The sequence below is a fragment of the Geotrypetes seraphini genome, chromosome 11 (assembly GCF_902459505.1).
Source record: "Geotrypetes seraphini chromosome 11, aGeoSer1.1, whole genome shotgun sequence".
Classification (NCBI taxonomy): domain Eukaryota; kingdom Metazoa; phylum Chordata; class Amphibia; order Gymnophiona; family Dermophiidae; genus Geotrypetes; species Geotrypetes seraphini.
In genome coordinates this window covers 87,788,474-87,814,319 of record NC_047094.1, presented here as the reverse complement: position 1 = coordinate 87,814,319, position 25,846 = coordinate 87,788,474, and positions in this window count along the sequence as shown.

Here is a 25,846-nt window from a genome sequence, read left to right as displayed (position 1 = left end):
GCACTCGCTCCCGAGGCTTAGCTAAAGGGGACCTAAAATTTGTTGCATTGCCAACAGGGAGAACCACTTAGATAGTTATATTAAATATAATATTAGACAACATAAAAAGTAGTAATGATGTGCAATGTAAAGAAAGGTTTATCATGAAAACCAGAGGAAAGAGGAGAAGAAATATGTTTGAGAAAAAGGAAAAAGATAAAGATAAAAGCGAAGGTTGTAGTTTAGTATGGGCCCCAGGTCTCCTGACCTACTCCCTCACTGATGTAATTGATAAAGTGGTGATCTAAGAATTGGAGATATTTCTCATATTCTGAGTGACCTGTTCTATATACGCCATTATTTTTTTAATAAAAAGTATCCATTGAAAATTTAATTAGGACCACACTTCCTGTTTTTAAAATGTTCTACTGAGTCCACAGGGGGACAAGATAACTAGATCACACACAAATTCACAAGCAACCTAGAAACAGAGATTCCAACCTGTGCTCAGAGTCTTTATGGAAAATCTCTCATGTCCCATTTAGAGAGGAGAAATCCTTCCATAAGCAGGGATTCTCAACACTTTATAATGACCTCCCTCCCTTGTCCTATGTCCCTCATGCTCCCTTTAGAGAGGAGAAATCCTTCTATCATATTATAGCAACCTCCCTCCCCTGCCCTCTGTGTCCCATTTAAAGAGGAGTAATTCTTCCATGATCAGGGACCCTCAGTATAGTATATTACAGTGACCTCCCTCCCCTGCCCTCCTATTTAAACAGGAGAAATCCTTCCACGGACACGGGCCCTCAGCACGTAACAGCAGAATCCAGCTAGAGAGCTGAAACACAGAAGCAGGACTTTTTTTTTTTTTTTTATAGCTCACTTTCACCATTCAGTAAGAGTGATTGTGAATCAACAGCAGGTTTGTAATTGGCATATTAGTTTGGGTAGGTGTGAGTAATGTAGTCTCCGGATCTTATACACAAATGCAGCTTCTAGAAATGCTTGTTTCGAAGCAGATGAAGATTAAAATAACTCTGCATCCGTCTACTTACCCCAATGTCTATATCTGTAGCCTCCTCTCTCTATTCATGTACCCTGGGCCCATGTTTCTGCCTTCCCGTCCATCTATCTATCTGTCTTTCCATTTTTTTTTTCCTGTAGGAAACTGGCATTGTCTAAATACTGTATAGAAGTCAGCCATCACAAATGAAAAATGTGATTCACAACAAAATTTGAAATGATTATTTCAATCATGATTGTAATGTGTTTGTAAAATACGATTCCTGAAAATGAGCTGTCAGGGCAAGGGCAACTCTTCCTTTGACCTGAGATATCTATCTTTGCTTGTGTGCAATTGTGCACTTATTGACTCTAAGTCATGTAGAAGCCATTACCCTGGCAATCTGCCTTCTTCTCTCTTTCTAACATCAAATAGTGCCCAGACAGGAAGCCCGCATTCCTTCATGCTGTGTAGGACTGGGATGCAGCGTCAGGGCGAGAAGCGGCTTCCTCTCATACCCACAGATGCACACAGCACAAAGACACAGATCCTGCTTAGAGCCTACGGATTACTGGCTCAGGCTTCAGCAAAAAGAAAAACGTTGCTAGGAAACCAGGCTGCGGTTGCTATGGCATTTCCCAAGGAAGCAGCTGGCCAATCAGGTAAAGTGTGAGCTGGAGATGGTACGCCGCCTCTAAGTGTAGTGTGCGCACAGGCTTGCGTGCTCCTGAGCGTGTGCAGGCTAAATGTGAACAGCAAGAGCCCCATGATGAGGACCAGCACGCTAATGAATATTCATAAGACTGATTAAAGCAAAGTCAATTAACTGCTTGACTGCTTGAAGTTTGCTGGGTTCTATTCTTTGTAAACCAGTTTGCCACCAGGGAAGCATTTCCTCTGCCCATTTCATTGCTCTTTTGCGCTACCTCCCTATTATTTTCAGTCCTATCCTCCTCTTCCTCACTGGTTCAATTTCCTTCTTCAAATTCCTTGTTCTCTTGTTCCATTTCCCTTTTCATATATGTCTTTTTCAAATTCTTTATGTCCTCCCTTCTCTCTGATTCTCTTTGTCCTTCTAATCCCCTCACCCTTCTTAACATACTGACATGCCCAATCAGGGAAATTTACATTTTTGTAAGACCATGTCTTCAGTAAGCAGCTACTGGAAAGACTTGAGTTAACTCCAAATAAAGACACATATTTATCCCTGTGCTTTTGAAATGTATTCATGCTTTTGTGTTCAATTTTTAATTAAACATGAGATAAATAGACAAAAATTGTGCAAAATATTTTAAAAGGACAGTCCAAAGAAGGTCCAATATAGCACTATATTTCAGAAAACACAAATACATCAGAAATAAAACTTTTTTCAAGGTTCCATTTAATTGCTTTATTCATCCACCTTTCTCTAGTCTTCTGATACCACCTCCTGATTCTAAAGAAGCATTGAAAAAGTCAGACTACAGAGCTGCCAGAACTTCCCTGTTCCTTTGGTACCCTTATGGGTGCCATCTCAATATGTATACTTTGGAGGAAGGAGAGGAGAGGAGAGATATGATAGAGATGTTTAAATACCTATATGGCATAAATAGGCATGATTCTTCAAAGTAAACTACGTCGGAGTGCGTACCCCCACCCGCGTAGCTAAAGATAAGTAATATGCTTTCTAAATATAAATTTAAAACAAAATTATCTCTAAAAATGATAAAACTTACAAGGGACCAATGACGATCAGGGGTGCCATTGATTCTGCATGTTCTAAAGTTTAGTGGCATGCAGTTGGTACTACTGAGGTCCGTGAGATATAAGCTACTGTTTATTTTGAAAAAGTTTACTTTGAAGAAGCTTTGAGACCTTCCGTATTTTTGCATGCTGAATGAGATATTAGAAGGCTCTAAGAGTGTTATAGCCATAGTTGAAAATTTGTATTGACAAATAAATAGGCATGAGGCATGAGGCAGGAGACTCCTGAGTGAGAGGGCATAGAATGACGTTAAGAGGTGATAGGCTCAGGAGTAATCTAAGGAAATACTTTTTAACAGAATGGGTGGTAGATGCATGGAATAGTCTCCCAGTAGAGGTTGTGGAAAAAAAGACTGTATCTGAATTCAAGAAAGTAAGGGACAGGCACTTGGGATCTCTTAGGGAGAGGAGGAGATAGTGGATGCTGCAGATGGGTAGACTGAATGGGCCATTTGGCCTTCATCTGCTGTCATGTTTCTATGTTCTTTGTTTATCTATCCCCATTGCTTTATTTACCTTTAATTTAGCTGGATCCTCACAAACACAGTCTTATGAAATTTGATCAAGGTCTCCTACACATCCATTATTATTAGCATTTGTCTTCTGAGGTCCTCCTTCCAGCCCTTTAATCTGTGAACACATGAGAAATATTTGTTAAGTAAGTCCACTTTATCCTCATGTGCTTCTAATATTCCTTCTCTTCATCCTTGAGTCTGATGATGCCACTTTTTCACTTCCTCCTACCTGTCACCAATTTATCTAAAATGAAAGACTTCTCCTCCCATTTTACTGTATTGGGTATTTGTAAGTGTGTTTTACCTAGGTGATAGTACCTACTGAAGAGGCTTCCAGGCTGTGTGTTCACGCGCAAATAGATGCATATGTCATCACTCCACCCTCAGAACAGCAGCTCAGAAAGCCAGCTGGACACTCCAGATCCCACCAGCAGAGGAAGCAGAGCAGCAGCAGCACCAGCTGATGGAAATCCCCCCAGACTGGCCAGCAAATGAAATGGAACAATGGCATTTTCAAAGATCCAGTAGTTCTCAAGTCCCACTGCAAAGCCTCACTTTTGAATGAACTGTCTCCATGTATACTTTTTTTTTTTTTTTTTATAAACTTTATTGTTATTTGTTTTCTGTTAGAAGCAGCCATGTACAATCCAAAATGTAAAAGGCATGAAGATGTATATGTTTGAATGCTAATTATCCAGCCATGTCTGAACAAAATTGAAGCAGAAACAGTATAACAATACTGAGTGTTTGGTCCATCTTAATACTGAACACAGCATCCAGTGATGCCGGATGATCAACCAGTACATCAAAAACACTCTTCCCACTCTTCCCAGTAGGTCCAGTATGGGCTCCTCCCACATGGGTTCTCAAACAGCCTGTAGCGATGTCAACCTCCAGTATGTTGAAATCACCTATGATTAATACTCCCCTTTCATAGAATGTGAGCCCGCCAGGACAGATAGGGAAAATGCTTGCGTATCTGATTGTAAAACGCTTAATACACCTTGTGGAAGTGGTATATCAAATCCCAATCCCAAATGGATCAATGCAGAGACCCAAGGTTTATGCAGAATCAGGGCAGGATTAATTCATCGAGGGCCCCTAGGCACACAAGTACACTGGGCCCCCTGCCCTGCCCCACCTCACCATGCGCCCAGGCAGAAACAGGAAGCTGCGTCAAAGGGAAGCTTTGGGCAAGCAGCACCACTTGCACAATTACAGTTCCTGTTGCCTTTCTTACCTGTGTTGCTTGCTTGTCTTACTTTCCATCGATTAGGGGGGCCGCATTGCCGATGGGGGGGTGGGGGGGGCCGCGTTGCCGATCGATGCTGGAGGGGCCCATCGCCATTTGGAAATAAACAATGTTGATGCCCTCCTTCATCGGGCCCCCCTGACCATTTCGGGCGCTAGGCACGTGCCTACTTGGCCTATTGGTTAATCCTGTGCAGAATTAGAGATGGAAAAGAAAACGGAGCTAACAGCAACTAAATGAGGAGGAAGATAGGGAGGCCAGACAAGAGAGCCTTTCAGTTTGGAGGCTTATTTCAAATGGCTGTTAAAAATTTTGTTATGGGTTTTTCCTGAGAGTTTGTTCTACATACCCACTATGCTTCCTGTAAAGAAATAGTACCTAATTTACTCCCACCTTTTACAAAGCCATGTTTGGCTTTTTTATTGCTGGCCACAGTGGTATTTGCTCTGATGCTCATAGAATTCCTATGAGCATCAGAGCTAATACCACCGCAGCCAGCAATAAAAAGCCTAATGTGGCTTCGTATGGGGCGGGGGGGGGGGGGGGTAGTTCCTAAGACTACTAATTGTCACCTATTGTCTTTTTGCTTCTGAAGTTTTTTTTCCACTGAAAACTGCCTCTTGTGTACTATCCCCATCTTTTATTAAGGCACACTAGCCAATTTAGTGCACGCTAAATGCTAACGCGTCCTTAGAATATAATGGACACGTTAGCATTTAGAGCACGCTAAATCAGCTATCATGCCTTAGTAAAAGGACCCCTTTTTTATTTATATAATTTTTTGACAGTCTTCTTTATCACTCCCACTCCCTCCCTCCTAATATTAAGGCCCCTTTTTACCAAGCTGCGGTAGAGCGTTTTAGTGTGGGCTGGCCAGATAAATGCTCACATGATCTACCGCAGCTTGATAAAAGGGGCCCTAAGTCCTTAAAACTCATTTTATAGGGTTTTAAAACAGACTGTACCAATCATGTATGCCTTCAATAGGTTGTCTCCACTCTGTCTACAACCTTTTTAAGGCATTTCATTTCATCTGTTTATATTTATATATTATGTTTCTATATTAAAATCTAGAGATGCACGTGGAAAATTTTTCATTTCGATTTTAGGTGTATTTGCTGTATTTTACACCTTTTTAAATGAATATTTTAATGCATGCTAATCAACTTTTCATGCTAATTCATAGATCAATGTGCATTAAATTGATTTAGTGAATGCTAAATATATTAAATTACAACAAAAAAAATCAAATGTGCACTAACAAATGCACATTCCTATGAAAAAAATAAAACAATCACAGAAATTTACATCCTCATGAACAAAGCAAGAAAAAAAAAACATATATATATATATATAAATAATCTCACACAACCTTTATAACAAAACAGAAAACCAGCTCCTGGCAGCTTAAATATAATTTAGCCAGCTTGTAATATTCAGCATGAGATGGCCACTGAATAGCAGTACTTAGCAACTAGTCCAATCACCGACTATGTTGCACAAAATAACCGGTTAGCGTCAATATTCATTGGCTGACTAGCTAAGTTGAAGGGCCAGATAGACCCACTTAAATAGCAAGTCTACCTTTGAATAATTTTAGCAGATGAAAATAGACTAGAAATTCAATGCCCGTTGGCGGATATGGGCTGGCATTGAATTTCTGGATTCACTGCTACTGTGGTCTGAATATTGGCCTCACAGACTTCACAGTTGAACATGCTATTCTAAATGAGATTTCACCAATAACCTATACAAAATATAGCCTACCTATACAAAGTATAGCCTACCCTAGAGTTGGAGACTGCTTAGGTACATCCCTGTGGTTCAGCATACCATCTCTATTGCACTGGAAAAAGAGATTAGGTTCTTACCTTGATAATATCTTTTTCAGTAGATAGGGATGGTATGCTGAACCCCCCCCCCCCCCCCCACACACACACACACACACTCAGTAACTTTTTTCTAATAAGCCTGCTCTCTGACTTAAGTTTCATGGTTGGTTCCATAGCTAAAATCTCTCTATCAGTTAGGCTATTGGATTAGAACGAGACTGTCTATAGGATTACAAGGAAGGAATAGTTGAGTTCCAGAAATGTTCAGGCTGTTTATGTTTTCTTGGATTCATTGTTCCTCCCAGAGGTTTGTTAATGGTATAACTACATATATTACTGTTTCTTCATTGATCATTTTAACCGCCTCTGAGCAGATCAGACATCTGGTTTTGAGGATTCCCTGTATCACTCCTTCTCCTGTAAGGCTGTCGCCAGCTTTGGTACGAACTGAAGGGGGCAGCAGAGACTGTGGAGAAGGAAAAGCTATGATTGACATCTTTTGCAGTATACTCTCAAGCCCAAATGGATAACCCTATGGTTCAGCATAACATCCCTATCTACTGGAAAATATATTATCAAGGTAAGAACCTAATCTCTTTTTCCAGTGCAATAGAGATGGTATGCTGAACCACAGGGATGTACAGTGGTGCCTCACACAACGAACTTAATTGGTTCCAGGAGCAAGTTTGTTATGCAAAAAGTTCGTTATGTGAAACGCGTTTTCCCATAACAATACATGTTAAAAAAAATAATTCGTTCTGTAGCATAAAATATGCTAAGATGACATAAAAAAAAGATAAATTTTTTGTTATTTTTATTTAGATACATCTAAAAACATACATCTCCCTGTCCTTTTACTTCCACTATCTTCCTATCCCATCTCTATTCCCTTTTGTCCCTCTCCCCATGATCAGTCATCTCACCACCTCTCTCTTCCCTCACCCTCAGGGTTCAAGATTGCTTCCACTCTTTTTCCTGTTGTTCTCTCTGCCTGTCACCCTATGATTTAGCATCCCTTCTGCCCTTGTCCAATATTTCCCCTTCTCTCCCTCCCTCTCATCCCCTGCTTAATTTGTCCCCCTGTCATTCTCTACTCTGCACCTCCCTATGGTTTCAAATAATAAGCTGTATTACAACCATGTGAAGAGTCCACCCCCGCGGTGACTATAGCTCGTTGTGCCGCTTCCGCTTTTTATCTAGAAAAGCAGAAGCAGCAGGTCTTGGCTGGCAGTGGGAGGTGAAGATATGGGAAAGCTTCAAAAATGGTGCGCAGCTCAAAGGAAACGTCGCTAAGAGTTGAGAGATATTTTCCAAGATAAGGTGGGGGGGAGGGTCTTGAGTCATACGTGGTCACGCAGAGTGGGTGGAGTTTCTCCTGACGTTTCTGTTGCTCGGCGCGCAGTTGGTAGTGCGGAGTGTGTTGCTGGCGCGTGCTCTTAGAGTCGATTTTTCTGCCGGCTGTAAAGCAACCATGCTCGTTCTATTTTCTAAAGCGCTCGGGTTCCTCTGGCGGCGGCAAGAGAATGACGAGGCAGAGGCAAGACCTATGCAAGGTACTTCTGGGTAGATTGTTATTTCTGGGCAGAGTCTGAGAAGTAGACGGATGGATATATCAATGTTCTATCAAAAACTTATTGTACAAATAGGTACGCCAATTTCTGTTCATGTAGCAAATGTGCGTTGTCTTTGGGCCTTGATTAGTCGAAGCAACGGCCCGCTGACTTTAGTCCATGGATGCAGCTCGGGCGACTTTGTTGTGTGAAACGAAGTCCGTTGTACGAATCAAGACAAGAAGTTCGTTGTGCGCAGCGTTCGCTGTGCGAGGCGTTCGTTATGCGAGGCACCACTGTACCTAAGCAGTCTCCAACTCTAGGGTAGGCTAAATGAACCTGCTCAAAGTACTAAGGACTCAAAAACAGAATCCTCCTGTGCTGCTATGTCTACCCTGTAGAATTTGGTGAAGGGAGGACCAGGTTGTTGATGTACAAATCAGCTCGGGTGGAATCGCGTGAGCTTCTGCCCTCTTGTCGAATGCGTCTTTAATAAAATAGGCAGTTGTTTGCCACAGCTGATGTAGGCAGAGGATATTGCTCTATGAATCCATCTAGAGATGGTGGCCATGGAAACAGGTCTGCTTCATCTTGCCTGATTGGAAAGCACAAAAAGATGATTTGAGAGACAAAACTCATTCATCATTTCTAGATAACACAAGAGATCTCTCTGAAGTCACGGCATAGACCCTCGCATGATCATGCATTGGGCGAGTGCACTGAGCAGAAATCGTATCGCGTCAACACCCGCTGCAGGCCTTCACGATGCTTTGTTTTAATTAAACAGTCGGATTCCCCGCACCAGTTCTAAGTCAGCTGCTAAGCTGCGGCTGAGACGGAACGCTGGACTACCCCGCCACCCCCACGCCTTCGCCCATCCCCACGCTCTGTGCCGTGGCCTTGTTTTTCTTCTTGGACCCTGTGGGATGAAATGCTGGTCGACATGAAAAGCTGAGATGACTTTTGGTAAGAAGAAGGGAACAGTACTCAAAGTCACTCCTGCTTATGTGATCCTGAGGAATGGCTCTCTGCACGATAGTGCCTGAAATTCTGAGACTCTTCTGACAGATGTAATTACAACCAAGAAGACCGTTTTGACCAATAGATCCATGAGGGACGCTTCCTGTAATGGGTCAAATGGAGCCCTGATGAGTCCTTCCAAGACTATATTAAGATTCCATGATGGAAACAGATCACAAATTGGTGTCCTTAGTCTTGGGGCACCTTTCAAGTACCTGACTAGGTCTGGATGGGCCACTAGTGAAACTCTCTTCTCTCGGCCCCAGAAGCATAAAAGCTCTGCTATTTGAACTTTAAGGGGCACCACTTCCAATCCTTTGTTAAGGACCTCTTGGAGGAACATCAGAAACGACAAGATTGGGGCTTTACTCAGCTCCAACTTTTCTCTGCTGCACTAGCACTGAAACATCTCCAAAGCCTTAGCATATGCTGAAACTGTCGTTGGTGTCATGGTTCTAAGGAGAGTAGCAATGACTACTGAATATTCTTTTTGGACTAGCACTGCACGCTCAAGAGCCATACCATGAGAACAAAGCATCCTGCGAGAGCAAGTATTGGTATACCTGGAGTCTGAGACATTGCCTCTTCTGCAGGCACACAAGATCTGTGTACCAAGGGTGCCTGTGCCAATCTGGTGCTACTAGGACTGCTGTTCCCAGTTGATTTGCTATTCGGTGGATTACTCAGCTTACCATGGGCCAGGGTGGAAACCTGATCTCTGGCCATGGTTGAACCAGGACGTCTAGCCCTGCACTTTTGGGTTCACATCTTTGGCTGAAGAACCAAGTCATCTTTTTGTTCTTTGCAGTCACCATGAGGTGAAACGTCAGACAACCTCCATCATCTCTCAATGACCTGGAACACTTTCAGGGACAACAAACACTCTCCCAATTCTAGTGTTTGTCTGCTGAGATAATCCACTTGAACATTGCCCACCCCTGCCACGTGCACCATAGAGATTGCCTGAGGGTGAGTTTCTGCCCAACAGAACAATGCTTTCGCCTCCTGCCAGAACGGAGCACTTTTGGTGCCTCCATGCCTGCTGACATAGGCCACTGCAGTAGCATTATCAAAGAAGACTCTGAATGCTTTGCCCTTCAGCAGAGACTGCAGTTGTTGTAGCACCACACGAATGGTTCGCAGTTCCAGCCTGTTGATAGACCATTTCTGCTGAGATGGAGCCCATTGTCCTTGAACTGGGTGACTGTTGCAGTGAATCCCCCAGCAGAACAAGTTGTTAAGGTGACCCAGGAATCAATCTGGAGTGGGAGTCCCTTTGCTAGAGACTGTGGGCAGAGCCATCAGCTCATGTTGCTTTGGGCTGCCGATGTCCAAGGGAATGGAACTTGCAGAGAGTCTCTCTGAGGTGACCAGAGAGACAACAACCCATCCTGGAGGGGATGCATATGTGCCTGCACCCAGAACACCACTTCTCTCATGGCTGCCATTGACCCAAGGACCTGAAGGTAATGCCCTGCAGTAGGTGATGGCGTGGTCAATAGGTCCATAATTTGACCACACAACTTCTGTTTACGTGCTTCTAGAAGAAAAACTCAGCTTCCTGCCATGTTGAATAAGACCTCCTGATATTCCAGGGACTGTGCCAGAACTAGGTGGCTCTCTCAAAAGTTCACAGTCCTGCCCAGATTCTGCAACGTCTCAACAACTGCCACTACTGCTTTTTCTCCTTCTGTTCAGGATGGTGCTCTGATGAGCCAATCGTCCAAGTATGGATGCACTTGCTTACCTGCTCTGTGGAGATGAGCAGAAATGTGAATTTTGTTGTGAAAGTCCAACTGACTTTCCCGCCAAAATTCAAATTGGTGGACTGCCCTGTTCCCAATCAGGTTAGTGAACCCACTATTTACAAAGTCATATTGCAGACTTCAGAGCATACCCTGAAGAAAGCCACAGCATGGTGGCTGAAACATTGGTTTGTACCTGACAAGACGCAGCAAGATCCAGAAACCTGCAACAAGCTTGTCTATGTTTGTTGAACTGGTTACTAGTCTCCAGCAGAACAGAACAGTGATGACTTGGGTCACTTTGAAGTAGAGATAGAGCTGAAACTAGTTACAATTCAAGATGAACAGTTATATCTCTACAACAGACTGTTTGGTTATCCGATGGAAAATTTTATATTCGGGTGACTGTCCACTAGACTGATAGTCTTTAGAGAGGAAGTCTGGTTGTCTGGTCCAAGACTGAAGGGTTCCCACACATTTGATGTTCTTGTATCAGTTCTCAAATATATTTAAACGGAGTTTGCCATCAGATAAAAAAATTGTTAGAACAACAACAGACAATGATTCCAACATTGTGAAAGCTTTCTTTTTAAAAGGCCAGCATAATTATGATAACAAAGATGAAGATTTTTATATGTTTTATATTATTTTGAAGAGTGATTTGTATTGTTTTTTGTTCATTGTTTGTGCTTTATACAGTACTCCCCCAAAATTTGTGGGGGTTCCATTCTAGGAACCCCTGCGAATTTTGAAAAACCGCAAATGCGGTTTTTCACCTGTCAAAAGGCAGGAGAGGGCAGCTGGAGCGCTGGTGGGTGAAGAAAATCACTCGCGGTCTGCTCCAATTGCCTCTTCTTGTGCTATAGTCAGGCTACACCAATCAGGAGCTGCTTTGACACGCAGCTCCTGATTGGTGTAGCCCGACTTTACTACAGGAAGAGGCGGTCGGAGCAGACTGCGAGTGAGCGAGTCCGTGATTTGCGAACCGCAAATTCACGAGGGAACACTGTATATGTCTATATGGAAACCGCTGTGACTCCAGGTGGTATATCAAGTTTTTAAATAAATAAATAAGATGCAAGTGATGAATTAGATAACACTGCTTCTAATATAGATGATAATGGTAAAGTATTATTCTCGATACGGAAGTTAAGTATTCATAAAGCAATTCTCTTGATCAATATCTGCAGACCCAGTCGAAAGATATCAGGAATATTGCAGCCTGGCCTCAGATTGATCAATCTAGGGCCGAATTAACCAATAGGCCAAGTAGACACGTGCCTAGGGCCCAAAATGGTCTGGAGGGCTCACTGAAGGAGACCACTCAAAAAAATATTTCAGACGGCGACAGCCCGCCCCCCCCCCGCCCCCCCGCAACGATAAGCAACACCAGCCCTCCTCCCCCATTCGGCAACACCAAGCCCTCCCCCCTCGATTGGCAACACCGGGCCCCCCCCTCGATCGGAGAAATAGGGCCCCCCCTCGATTGGTGAAACAGGGCCCCCCTCGATCGGCAAAACAGGGCCCCCCTCCCTCGATTGGTGAAACAGGGCTGGCGACTGCTTTCTCCCACTGCTGCCGAAGCCTGTAAACAACTTTAACACACGCTGCAGGGCTCTAATAGTGCGCGTGACACTACCGGCTTCCCTCCTCCTCCTCCATCAACCAAATGGGAAGTTATGTCATGAAGGGGGAGGAAGGAGATAGTAAGCCATCAGCAGCACGCACACTGTTAGAGCCCCGCGGCGTCTGTTAAAGTTATTTACAGGCTTTGGCAATAGCGGAAGAAAGCAGTCGCCGGCCCTGTTTCACCGATCGAGGGGGGGCCCTGTTTCACCGATCAAGGGGGGGGGGCCTTTTTCTCCGATCGAGGGGCGGGCCCGGTGTTGCCAATCGCTGCGTGGGAGGGGGGCCGAGATTCGGCAGAGGCAGGAGAAAGCAGTAAATGAGTGGAAGTCAGCAGGCCTGGGGAGGGGAAGATGGAAAGGCAGTCGAAATATGGTATGTTGGAGCAGGGGATGAGAGGGAGGGAGAGAAGGGGAAATGTTGGACAAGGGCAGGAGGGGTGCTAGATCATAGGGTGATGGGGAGAGAACAGCAGGAAAGAGAGCGGAAGCAATCTTCGACCTTGAGGGGGAGGGAACAGAGAGGTGGTGAGATGATTGATCATGGGGGGAGGGACAAAAGGGAATAGAGATGAGATAGGAAGATAGTGAAGGAAAAAGGACAGGGAGATGTCAGGAGAGGAGATGCTGGGCTACAAGAATGGAGGGAGGGGATATACTGGAAATTGTGGAATTGTGGGACCGACCAAGGGACGGGGGTGGCAAGGACATGAATGAGAGGAAGATAACCTCTAGCTCCTCACCGCTGCTGCTTTCTGGCATGTGCCTGAAGCTGACGGTACAAGTTCTTCCCACTTCCATCATCTGCCCTCTTCTCTCCCTCCCTCCACCCCAGGCAATTCACTGAGAGGGGAAGGCTAACTGATGGAATTGCCTGGGGTAGGGAGAGAGAGAGAAGGGGGCAGATGATGGAAGCGGGGAGAACTTGTGCCGTCAGCTTCAGGCGCTTATGTGAAAGCAGCAATGGTGAGGAGGTGAGGGGCCCTCACCTCCTCACCACTGCTGCTGCTTTCCCACATGCTGAATGGGGGGAAGAAGATAGAATTAGTGAGATAGAGGAAGGATGAAGGAAAGGGATGGCAAACTGTGAGTAGACACAGTGAAAAGAGGAAAACTGAGGACTGAATAGTAAGAAAGAATTTAATTTAGATGGAGGCAAGAAATAGAGAAGGAAGAACAGAGAAGAAAAGGGAAGAGAGAAGAGAATTCCCAGAAACGAGGGAGACAGATATCAGATCTGAGTGGAGGAAATGAGAAGAGAGAGACACTAAAAACTGCAGGGGGAGAGAAGGAGAGATGGAATGAGAGAGATGCCAGACCATGGGGAGAACAGAAGGAAGATGATAGATGCTAGACCAAAGAGGGGCAGGAGGAGCAGAAGGAGAGATGGCAGAAGGAGGCAGAGATTTTCTGGAAGGGGCAGACACTGGATAGAAGGAAGCGAATGACAAGAAGATGAGGAAAACAGAAACCACATGACAGAGGTAGAAAAAAATGTCTATTTTTTATTTTATTGCTTTAGGATAAAGTAGTATTTTAGCTGTGTTGATAAATGTTTAGAAATAGAAATGGTGATCCTTTTATTGGACTAATTTTAATATATTTTTGGCTAACTTTCAGAGACCAAATTCTCCTTCCTCAGGTCAGGACAGGATACTGTAACAGCAGTATACTTTACTGACCTAAGGAAAGAGGGTTTGACCTCTGAAAGCTAATTAAAAAATGTATTAGTCCAATAAAATGGTATTATCTTATTTTCCATTTTTTGTTTTATTTTTATTTGTTAATTTGTAAAGTGATTTGTTATTTCACTTTTTTTTCAAATTTACATCTGCTATCTTTATATTTTGTTCAGTATTGGGGGATATGCACCCCTAAACTGTACCATTCCTTCGGTTTATAATACAAGGCAGCATGCTTTATGCTTTGCACTGCTCTGATGGTCACAGAATTCCTATGATCATCAGAACAGCACAGAACATTCAGCCCGCCAGCCAGCGCTAAAAACCTCTTCCGTGCTTTTGTAAAAAGGGGGGAGGGAGATTAGTTTGTGATTACTTATTCCATACTGGGTGAGGGTGGTTCTGTGTCCTGCGTGTATGAAAGACATGGATTTCTGTTAGCATTGACCAGCCTTGTTTGGCGAAATAATAATAATAATAATAACTTTATTTTTGTATACCGCCATACCCAGGGAGTTCTAGGCGGTTCACATCAATTAAACAAAACTTAATAAGAAATTACATTGAACTATCTTTACAAGTAAAGAAGGTATTGGAACAAAATTAACAAGAAATTACAATTGATCTTGGTTACAGTTGATCATAATTACAGGCAATGAGGTGATAAAGATGGGCATGCGAGGGGGGGGAAAGAGTAGGTCATTGGAGTTAGTGAGATGGGGGAGATCTAAAAGAGGGGGGAGGGGACCGGGCGAGTTGGGTCGTTTGAGGGAGGGGAGAGAGAAAATGCATCAGGCATGGTTCCTGGGAGCACCTTGAATATACCTGATTTGACTCTCCTTATTGGCTGCCGATCTTCTTTTGTTCCACGTTGGATTCTTGGGTGGACCGCTTGCTTTGTTGTTTTGTTACAAATTAACATACATGGAGTGGAACATACTAGAGTAGTTACCCATATGTATATATTTTTATACAGTTGGACGACATAGAGTGAGGCAGTTGAGAGGAGTTGCAAACTTGGTTATTAATATAGACTTATGTTTCAGATAGTATTACTGCTTTACAATGCATTTGAACACTTTTATATATGTATGGAAAGGGTTTAGAGTTAAAGTCCTGGGCAAATAGATGGGAAGGAAGGAAGGGGGGTTTTGTTCAGAGATGTTTGGGGCTTGCATAGAACTAAAACTGTACACTGGCACTGGTGTGGTAATCTTTGTTATTTGTTTTGAATTTTATAATAAAAGAAAAAAAGAAATACAAGTGGAAATAAAGAAGTAAATAAGAAAAGAGGTAAATAAATGTGGGGAGGGCAGAAGGTGGGGCATGGGTGGTATGTGGGCGGGACAGGGCTAGGGGGCCCAGTATACTTGTGTGCCTAGGGACCCTCAACAAATTAATCCTGCCCTGGATCAATTCACTTCCTGCTAGTGCAGTTGTTGAATACCTTGTTAGCTGTGCAGGATTAATGACCCATAAGCATACTCACATTAGTGACAGTCATTTTCAAAATTTACCCCTTCCTTTACTAACACATAGCGCTGGCTTTAGCGCCAGCAGCGGCGGTAAGTGCTCTGACGCTCATAGAATTCCTATGAGCGTCGGAGCAGTTACTGCCGCTGCTAAAACCCGCGCTACGCATTAGTAAAGGAAGGGGTTCGTTTTACTAAAAGCAAAGTGGATTGAGTTCTAGAGCAATAAAGTTGTCGGGATAGAAATATTTAACAATAATTGCATTCATTGTAGTTACAATACTTTTACTTTTTACTCAAAATATCCCTCCAGCTGCACGACTTTGTGGGGAAGGAGGGGGTGGCAGTTCCCTGCTGCAGCCGCTCAGTTGATTGTAGCAGTGAGATTTCTTTGCCGCGATCAGCATAGCAGCCGTATCTATTTGAAATGTAGACCAGCTTTATGTTGGCCTACATTTCAAACGCCTATTGAAGCCCTAGGGAAACGCATAGGGCCACCTAAGCTTACCCAAGGCCACTTCCAGGTGAAACCACGTGCACACCTAACTTTCAGCGAGCTTAAGTGCCCCTACGCATCTCCCTCAACCCCAATTGACACCTACGGTGTAGGCAGCCTGACTCGGAGTATTTTTTTAAAAAAACGCGTGTCCCAATTGGCTGGTTAGACAGCGGTAGGACGCCTACCACTGCCTACAATTAGAATATGCCCCTCTTTGTCTCTAATAAGATTTTTTTGCATGCACATCTTTTTAGGCATATTCATTAAATTCTAGTATGGAGAACTAAAAAGCAGACAGTCATGGGAGGGGGTAGGCATTCTGAAAATGTATTCGACATCCGATCCATGCCTAAGTTAGGTGTGAAAATTTACATCAGGTTTTAGTTGTAAATGGATCCCAACACTAAGCATTATTATAGAATAGCTCTAAGTGATTTTTCTACATCAGTTTTGGGGGTATCATATGTAGAATTTTCCTCATTACACTCAATCAGATGCACACACATACTAAAATAGACACATTACACATTCAGATGTTTGCACATACTAATACATACACACACGTAATAAAACATAGATACATTGAACTAAATTCTATACATAGGCCCAGATTCACTAAAGATGGCGACTCATTCGCTGTTGGCTGATTCTCTGTCCTATTTTTAAACAGAGATTGACTCACTATCAAGTTTGTATGCAAATGATTTGCATGCAAACTCCCCGACTAAATTGCTCAGTGAGCGATTGAGTCGGTGCAGAGCCCTGACAGTAGTGACAGGAGAAGCAGCCTCCTATCACTGCTGTCAGGGCTTCTCTCGGGAGGCTTTGTTTTCTTTCACTTTTTTTCCAATTTCACAAATATTTTGCGTGTATTACACATGCAAAATATCTGCCCAAGAAAAAAAAAAAGCTTCCTGACAGCGCCCCCTCCCCAACCCATAAAAATGGCATGATGGATGCATACTCCCTCCTGCCACCAGACGTCCCCCGCAGCTCTTAAATATGTCAGCAGGGAAGCCCAATCCCTCCAGCCATCGGCCCACTCCCCCCACCCCCAGAACTTAGATATGCAGGAGGGATGCCCACTCCCTCCTGCCGTCAGGCCCCCATGATTGGGTCGGGTCGTCATTCCTTTCCCCCCCCCTGCCACCGTCCTCCCCCCCGGTACCTTTAAGTTTGGAGCAGGAGGGGTGCTCAGTCCCTCCTGCTTCTCCGGTCTCCTCCTGCACAATGCGGGCCTTAGACCCTGCCCTGGTACATCATGTGATGCACAGGGAGGGGCCTAAGGCCTTGATTGGCTCAGGTACCTCGGGCTCCTCCCTTGGGAGGGGCCTGAGGCACCTGAGCCAATCAGTGACTTCATTAGGGAGGAAAAACACATGGCGGGCCATTTAGTGAAAACAGGTTTAGCGATGATCACTGACTTTAGTGAATTGGAGCCATAGTGCTAAAAAATCAGCACAGAAAAAAAGCGCTTTTCTGTAAGCCATAGTATATAGAATAGCACTTTTGCCCAGGAGCGTGACTAAATTTAGGCGCAGCCATTTGCAGCAGCAAAAATGTGGTACATATGCGCTTGCTTAAATTTAGGCAAGGAGGCCATTATTTTATAATTACGCGTGTAATTTAAGGCATGCGCCCAATCTGCCCACTCCCTGCCTATTTCCATGCCCCTTTTGGCGCATGCCTAAATTTATTCACGTATCACTTAATTGATTCTAATTAATGCCAATAATTGCTTGTTAAGATGCCAATTATCAGTGCTAATTAGCTTGTTCAATTAAATTATGTGTGAATTTTTGGCGCTTTTTATAGAATTAGGGGAATTACACATTCAGATGCCCACACATACTAATATATACACACATATACTAAAACATAGACATATTAAACATTCAGATACACACATAATGTAAGTGCTTTGAACAGAAAAGAGAGCAGCAGCTTTGCATCTCACTTATCTACTGCATGCATAGAGCACTAATCCCCTCCCTGGCTGCGTGACTTGGCAGTGGCAGCTCTTTTTACATTACACTCTACCGCATAGCTCTATTGCATTTTTTTCACTTGTAATTTTCTTTGGTATTGTTGTCTCGGCTCTGTATGTGGCTCTTTTCAGTTCTAATTACTGCATTAGCAGATTATGGTGTGGTGCTGTGGATAGACCCAGGAAGGGGAATTGGAGGCAGGAAAGGGAAAGATTCTGTGCTAATTTGCATTTAAAGCCGGCACTCAGCATTATATCTCCCTGTTCACCCATTGTCTCTAAACATTGTTCCTCTTCCTTCTACCTCATCTGAATGAATTAACCATTTCCAGTGCACTACCAACCTAATTAGAGTCATTTACTATGTTGACAGAAAGGAGGTTTTATATCTGCATTTCTGGTTTAACACTACAGACACCATGAAGAACACAAAATGAAAGGTAATGTTGTAGCTAAAGCTGAGTTTATGGTGGGGCCCAGGTTTAATGAATATTGACTCTGTCTCTGGTTTTGCTATCAATTGCCTGTGCTGATGCCACTGACTGGGTAGACTGACTCCAAAGTGGAGGACGGCCACCAAATGTCCAACAGGACGAGAGCCCACAGGCATCAACAGCAAAGAAGACAGTACTGTGTCGGGTCCATGTTACTGTACGTCCCAGATTGAAATAAACAAGTCTTTCCTTCATCTTACTGGCTCTTGTGGAGTGCTCATTGTCCGTTCCCACTGTCACCTTTGCTCCAAAGTGGAGGAACCATACCACCCATGGCTATGCCCCTGAAGGCACAGATCTGGGGTGGGTATGGGTAGTGCCATTATTAAGATGGATTTGGGGATATCCACTACTTATTCCTAGGATTAAGCAGCATAAAGTATGCTTCTTTTTGGGATTTTGCCAGGTATTTGTGACCTGGGTTGACCACTGTTAGAAATAGGATACTGGACTTGATGAACCTGTGATCTGTCCCAGTATGGTAGCTCATATGTTTCTTATGATTTTATGCCTTAACCTGGGACTGTGATTCCTTTATAATACAATACAACTATGTCAAATTTATGCAGTCAACATAATGGCATTTCCATGATTTCAAGGACACATTGTTGACCTCATTATCTAACTCCGCTGACCAGGAAGGAGGTCTTGTACAGAGTAAAGATGTCATCAATGATGCCATTTATGTCTCATTCAATTGTTACTCAATCAGACAGTCCTATTTCTATAATGAATGTCATCCATGACATCATTACTCATTGAAAGACCACTTTCAACTGTAGGTTTATGTAGAGTAAATGCCGAGCCTACGAATATTTGTGTTGTGTATTAAATTTAACACAAAGACAGCTATGTGACACTCAGCTCCTCAATTCATATTTCTTCAAAATAGGAAATAAAATGCAGCAGAGGACTGTACTTTCAATAAAGCCTCCATCTTGAACATCACCTTCTCCACAGTGTTTTTGTTTTCGTTTGACTTCTGGTTCTGTGGAGCATCAAGGGTCAACCTTTTGCTTGTTCCATGCAGGTTGCCTGTACCCCCACCTTTCCATTAAGCTAACTTTTATGTTCATGCACATGTACGTCGCTTCCGCTGGCCTTCAACCGAAAGCATGCGATAACAGAAAGATGTCGCGCAGGGGTTACAGCTACAGCTTCAGCACCCTTAGGTTGTGGATTCAAATCCCTTGCTGCTCCCTGTGACCCTGAGGAAGTCATTTGATCCTCCCATTGCTCCAGGTACACTAGATAGAGTTTGAGCCTGCCGGAACAGATAGGGAAATATGATAAAGTACCTGAATGTAAAATAACTTAGGATATAAGAGGTATATAAATAATAAAATAATAATGATAACACAGTTCGATTATATAAGGCATGGACAGGGAAGCGTACTGGGACGACCTATGAAGACATCCAAAGTTGCCCAAGTTCCGATGATCGTACAACTCCATAGATGTACACATGGTCATTTATTAGTTGTCCTGGCACATGTCCCTAATGATGTAAAAACGTTGTCGCACAGGCGTGACTAGCGTCCTACATGTTCATTTATAGCCCTGCTATTAGCACAATGATTTTGGGAGGGTGGAGTGGAGTTTGAAGTTGTGGTGAAGGTGGTTGTTCGTGGTCTTGGACAGCAAAAAAAATTGAGTTCTGAGTGAGATTGTGTGACAGACCTTTTGGTTGAGGATGGGCTGGGGAGGGCTTCAATTGCTGGGAGAGTATAGATGGGCTGAAGTGAGATTTGACGGAGACTTCAACAGTTGGAACCCAAGCACAGTACCAGGAAGAGCTTTGGATTCTTAACCCAGAAATAGCTAAGAAAAAAAAATTAAATTTAATCAGGTTGGGCAGACTGGATGGGCCATTCGGGTCTTTATCTGCCATCATCTACTATGTTACTATCCAGAGAGCCCCAGTGTGAGAGAAAGTGAGAGAGACTGTAAGGGTGACAGACAGGAGAGAATGTGAGAGATTTGGAGAGTGAGAGACTATGTGGTGAGAAAGGGTGTGATAGGGAGAGTGTGTGACCACCAGAGTGAGTGTGTGAGAGAGTCTGAGAGTGGGTCTGTGAGAGAGTGTGGGATGAAAGTGGGTGTGATGGTGGAAAGACGGGAGCCTAATTACTCCCTAGGGGAGACAGAATTTAGTGGAGCTCTGCCTGCATTATGAAAGTCATGTTTTTGGCCACAATGATCACAGGCCACACCTTAGTATCGCCATGAGGGCTTGGACTTGTATCTGTGATACCCTCCATAGGTGAGCATCAGCCACTACCCATCACTATAAAAGTCCACACGGGTAGTCTGTGCTCCTTAATGCTCAAGAGCTGTCAGCAATGGTCTCTTAATATGAGAGCTTCCCCCCCTCCAACCCTTCTTGCAAGCAACCTCTTGCCAATAAATAAATATAATAGATATAAATTAATAAATAGAAATAGTTATATATATAAATATATATATATATATAACATTTGCTTGCCAATATTATTATGTACCTACATGTAGCTTTAACTTACGCCAGTAAGTTACATCATCAAAATACCTCCCCTTCTAAACAGTTTAAGGCAAACCCTAGTCTACATGCTTCTTTTAACATCTTAGTAAACTTGGACAACACCTTGCAAACATTTTGTCATAAACCCTTTTATTTTCCCTTCTGGAATAACAAACAACTCCTTGTTGGCAACAAAACAAATTTCATGGCCTTCATGGCTTCAAGTTGGCATTTAGGACATTTCAGCATTCATAGGTCCTTCATCTAATTCCTGGAGGACTTTTGCTGAAATGCAATTATTAGACCTCGATTTTTTAGATGGCTACAACTCAGGTCTGTTCTACACAAACATAGTTTTAACATTAAAGACAAGAACGAGACACCTGACATTATTACCTACTCTATTAAGATCCACATTTTTGGTAATTTTGTATCTAGTTTCTATAAACTCCACATAAGCTTACATCCTCTCACATGTACTGCCCCTACGTAAAAGCTGGGAATATGATACACAGCTTAGTATCTCAGATGAATGGGAGAATCTTTGGAAAATAGCTTTTAAACGTTCCAGATCTGCTTCCTTAATTCAATCTATGTTTTCCTTAGGGAAAGGGAAAGGGATTGGACCTTGTACACCGCCTTTATGTAGTTATATAACCACACTCAAAGTGGTTTAAATACAGGTATTTCAAACATTCTTCCCTATCTGTCCCAGTGAGCTCACAATGTATCTAATGTACTGTACCTGGGGCAATGGAGGAGATTTCCACTATATAAATCCCTTTCTCTCCAAGAATTGTTGGACATGTAATTCTCAAACAATCACTTACAAACACTATATGATTGTATTTCTTTTCATAAGCATCAGTCTTCCATTTGATTCACCATTAAGAAACATAGCATATCGTAAGATCTACAATATAAATTTCTTTTTTATCATTTTGTTTTCAATCTCTGCATTCTAAAGCTGTCATCTTCTTGGAAGAACTTAAACCTAGCTAATTTTAAGGTATGGTGGAATATCAGTCACGAAACAATCGTTAGCCTGGCTTTTCTCTAACTAGTGTTTTTTTACTCTAGTAATTTTTGACTATTTCCATGCTCCCACCCAGTGGCGTACCAAGAGGGTGGAGGGGATGGGCGGTCCGCCCCGGGTGCATGCCCCAAGAGGATGCACAGCCGGCCACCCTCCCTATTCTGCCACTGCTGCTTTCCTTAACCAGCAGCAGCGACAGTAAACTTTAAATCAGGGGTGTCCACGGCCCAGCTCCCTCCAGCGGGTGTTTAGTTTCTGGGTGCAGCAGTAACATTTCTCTTCACTGCCCTGTGCAGCAACAGCATTTATGGCCGGTTCCTTGCTGCAGCCAGTTTTCCGCTCAAAGCCACAGCCGTCAGCTCCTCGTGCAATCCGCGGCTGCGTTAGAAGCGTTCCCTCTGACGTCATGACATCAGAGAGAAGGATTCTGACGCAGCCATGGATCGCACGAGGTGTCGACACCCATGGCTTTGAATTGAAAACTGGCTGCAGCAAGGAACCGGCCATAAATGCTGTTGCTGCACAGGGCAGTGAAGAGAAATGTTACTGCTGCACAAGGAAGGGGGGGAGAGAGAAATGCTGCTGCTGCACAGGGAAGTGGTGGGGAGAAATGCTGCTGCTGCACAGGGAAGGGAATGGGGAGAGAGAATGCTGCTGCTGCTGCTGCTGCAGCACCCAATTGGGGAAAGAGAAGGAAGGAGGGAGAAGGAAGACAAGGGAGAGGAACCAAAGATGCCAAGTCCATGGGAAGGAGGGAAAGGAAAGAAGGAAAGGAGATACCAGACCATGGAGGGAGAGGGATAGATGCCAAGGCATTGGGGGAGGGAAGGAGATAGATGCAAGACCAGGAGAAAGGAAGGAAGGAGGGAGGGAGAAAAAGGAAGAAGAGTAGATGCGAGATAATGGAGGGGAAGGGAGAGTTGGAAGGAGAGGAGAGAGATGCCAGGGCATGGGGAAAGGAAGGGAAACTAAGGAGACAAATGACAGACCAGAGGGGGAGGAGATATATGATTGTATTTTGATGATATATGATTGTATTTTGATGATATATGATTGTATATAATGATATATTGTAGGTCAGGAGTCAGGACAGGATACCATAACAGAGGTATACTGTACTGTTCTGAAAAAAGATTTGGCCTCTGAAAGCTAATTGAAAAATGGATTAGTCCTATAAAATGGTATTTTCTTATTTCTCATTATATGTTTTATTTCTATTGTTAATTTGTAAAGTGGTGATTGTTATGCATCAGTTTTTTCAAATTTACATCTACTGGATTTATATTTTGCACAGCATTAGGGGACATGTGTCATTGTTTCTGTGGTGTTGTGGTGTTACATTGTATGTAGAGTCTGGTTTCTTGGTGGTTCAGTTTAACTTTTGTCTACATATTTCTATTTTTAGTTTGTGATTATTCCATATTTAGCAAGGGTGTATGTCTGTTCTATGTGTATGAAAAGGACATGGTTTTCTGTTGGCATTGACTGTAAAAGGATCAATTGACTGTGCAGGATCTGGCTTGTTTAGTTTTACAATGTATGTGTTAGTGTTCTAGTGCTCACTGCAGTGTTTAAGATGTTGCCTTTTCCTAGGTACACTCTTGTTGTGTGATATGTGGATTGTTACTAAAAATCTTATTTTTCATATAGATGAGGGGAGTGTCAAAAAATGATGGGCCCCGGGTATCACATAGGCTAGGTACGCCACTGCTCCCACCTGCCAGTAATTAGTTTATGCAAAAGTTTTTTGCCAATGATGCTTGGGTGGAAGAGTGTAGGTACACCTCTCTGTTAGTCTGAGGCTTTTCTTTCATTTTAAAATTGCTTTCTCTTGCATTGGTGGGTGTTATTTTCTATGGAATGATGTTTTTCTATGGTGTATTAGTACCTATGCGCATCTGAATGTGTAATGTGTCTGTTTTCGTACATATGTGTATATAAAGATGAAGTTATGTTGTGGAATAATTTTACAAGAGAAGTGAAATAAAAAGGAAATCACCACTTTCCAGACTTGTGGTGAAGTACAGTTAGGATTCGCCTTAGATAAGAACATAAGAATTGCCATACTGGGACAGTATGGCAAGCCCAGTATCCTGTTTCCAATAGTGGTCAACCTAAGTCCAAAGTACCCAGCTAGATCCCAAGTAGTAAAAAGATTTTATGCTGCTTATCCTAGGAATAAGCAATGGATTTCCCCAAGCCATCTCAATAATAAGAACATAAGAATAGCCTTACTGGGTCAGACCAGTGGTCCATCAAGCCCAGTAGCCTGTTCTCACGGTGGCTAATCCAGGTCACTAGTACCTGGTCAAAACCCAAGGAGTAGAAGTATTCCATTGTACCAATACAAGGCAAGCAGTGGCTTCCCCATGTCTTTCTCAATAACAGACTATGGACTTTTCCTCCAAGAACTTGTTCAAACCTTTCTTAAAACCAGCTATGCTATCTGCTCTTACCACATCCTCTGACAACACGTTCCAGAGCTTAACTATTCTCTGATTGAAAAATTTTTTCCTCCAATTGGTTTTAAAAGTATTTCCCTCTAACTTCATCGAGTGTCCCCTAGTTTTTGTAATTTTTGTCGGAGTGAAAAATCGATCCACTTGTATCCGTTCTACTCCACTCAGGATTTTATAGACTTCAATCATATCTCCCCTCAGTGTATGGACTTCCCTTTTGGGAATTTATCCAAAGCTTTTTTAAACCCCACTATGCTAACTGATTTCACTACATTCTCTGGCAATGAATTCTAGAGTTTAATTACACTCAGTATGAGTAATTTCAAGCAGTTCCCTTACACAGGGTTGCTGTGTGTGTGTGTGTGGGGGGGGGGGGGAGTTGGTGGGTGCAAGGAGCATTTCCTACATCCATTCACTCACTACAGGCAAAGATAGGATCAGAGATTCATCATACTCATTTACTCCACTACCTGATTTATCCTACTGAGACAGAATTTGTGTTCTGAATTTTGCCAGCTGGCAGAACACAAAAGAGAGTTGTTGAACTCAGTTCTAACCTAGCTCTGGAGATACCACAGTCAGGAATGTCATGCTCTGTATTTGCTCAATGGACCGGACAAGATCCCAGTTTGCAGCACAATCAAACATGCAATGGAAACATTAATTAGGTATAATAGACTCTCATCACCTAGCAAACACCGACACGCACTCTCAATCATCACTGTTCACCCCAAAGCTGTGTCCAAGTGCATACAAGCTACATCTTATGTTTGCATTTGTGCTCTGTCCGTTGCTACATTCATGCTCAGTGCAAATGACAGTTCAGTGTCCATGTCAAGCCCCAATGCAAAGGTCAGCTAATGCTCTCTGCAGGCTCTACCAAACTCTCTTAACGTTCAAGCTACAGCTTTGCTGAAGTTCTACAACCATATCTTAAGACCTGTACACAGTGAAACATCTATGAACACTTCTAACAGGGAGCACTGGCATAAGATATGAGCAAGGAGACAACGTTCTCTGTGGCCCTAAGTTCTCAGAGGACTCTTTCAACAAAGTCTGGACCTTGAAATACTGTTAGTAGCATTAAAGATCTACTGTTACGTTCAGGGGGTGATATAGAAGTCTATAAAATACTGAATGGAGTGGAAAGAGCCGATGTGAATCGCTCATTTACTCTTTCCAAGAATACTAGGACTAAGGGGCATGAGATGAAGCGGGAGAAAATATTTGTTTATACATTGTGTAATTAAACTCTGGAATTTGTTGCCGGAGAATGTGGTGAAATTAGTTAGCTTAGCAGGGTTTAATAAAGGTTTGGATAAATTCCTAAAAGAGAAGTCCATAGGCCATTATTGAGATGGCTTGAGGAAACCCACTGCTTATTCCTAGGATAAGCAGCATAAAATCTGTTTTACTACTTGGGATCTAGCTAGGTACTTGGGACCTGGGTTGA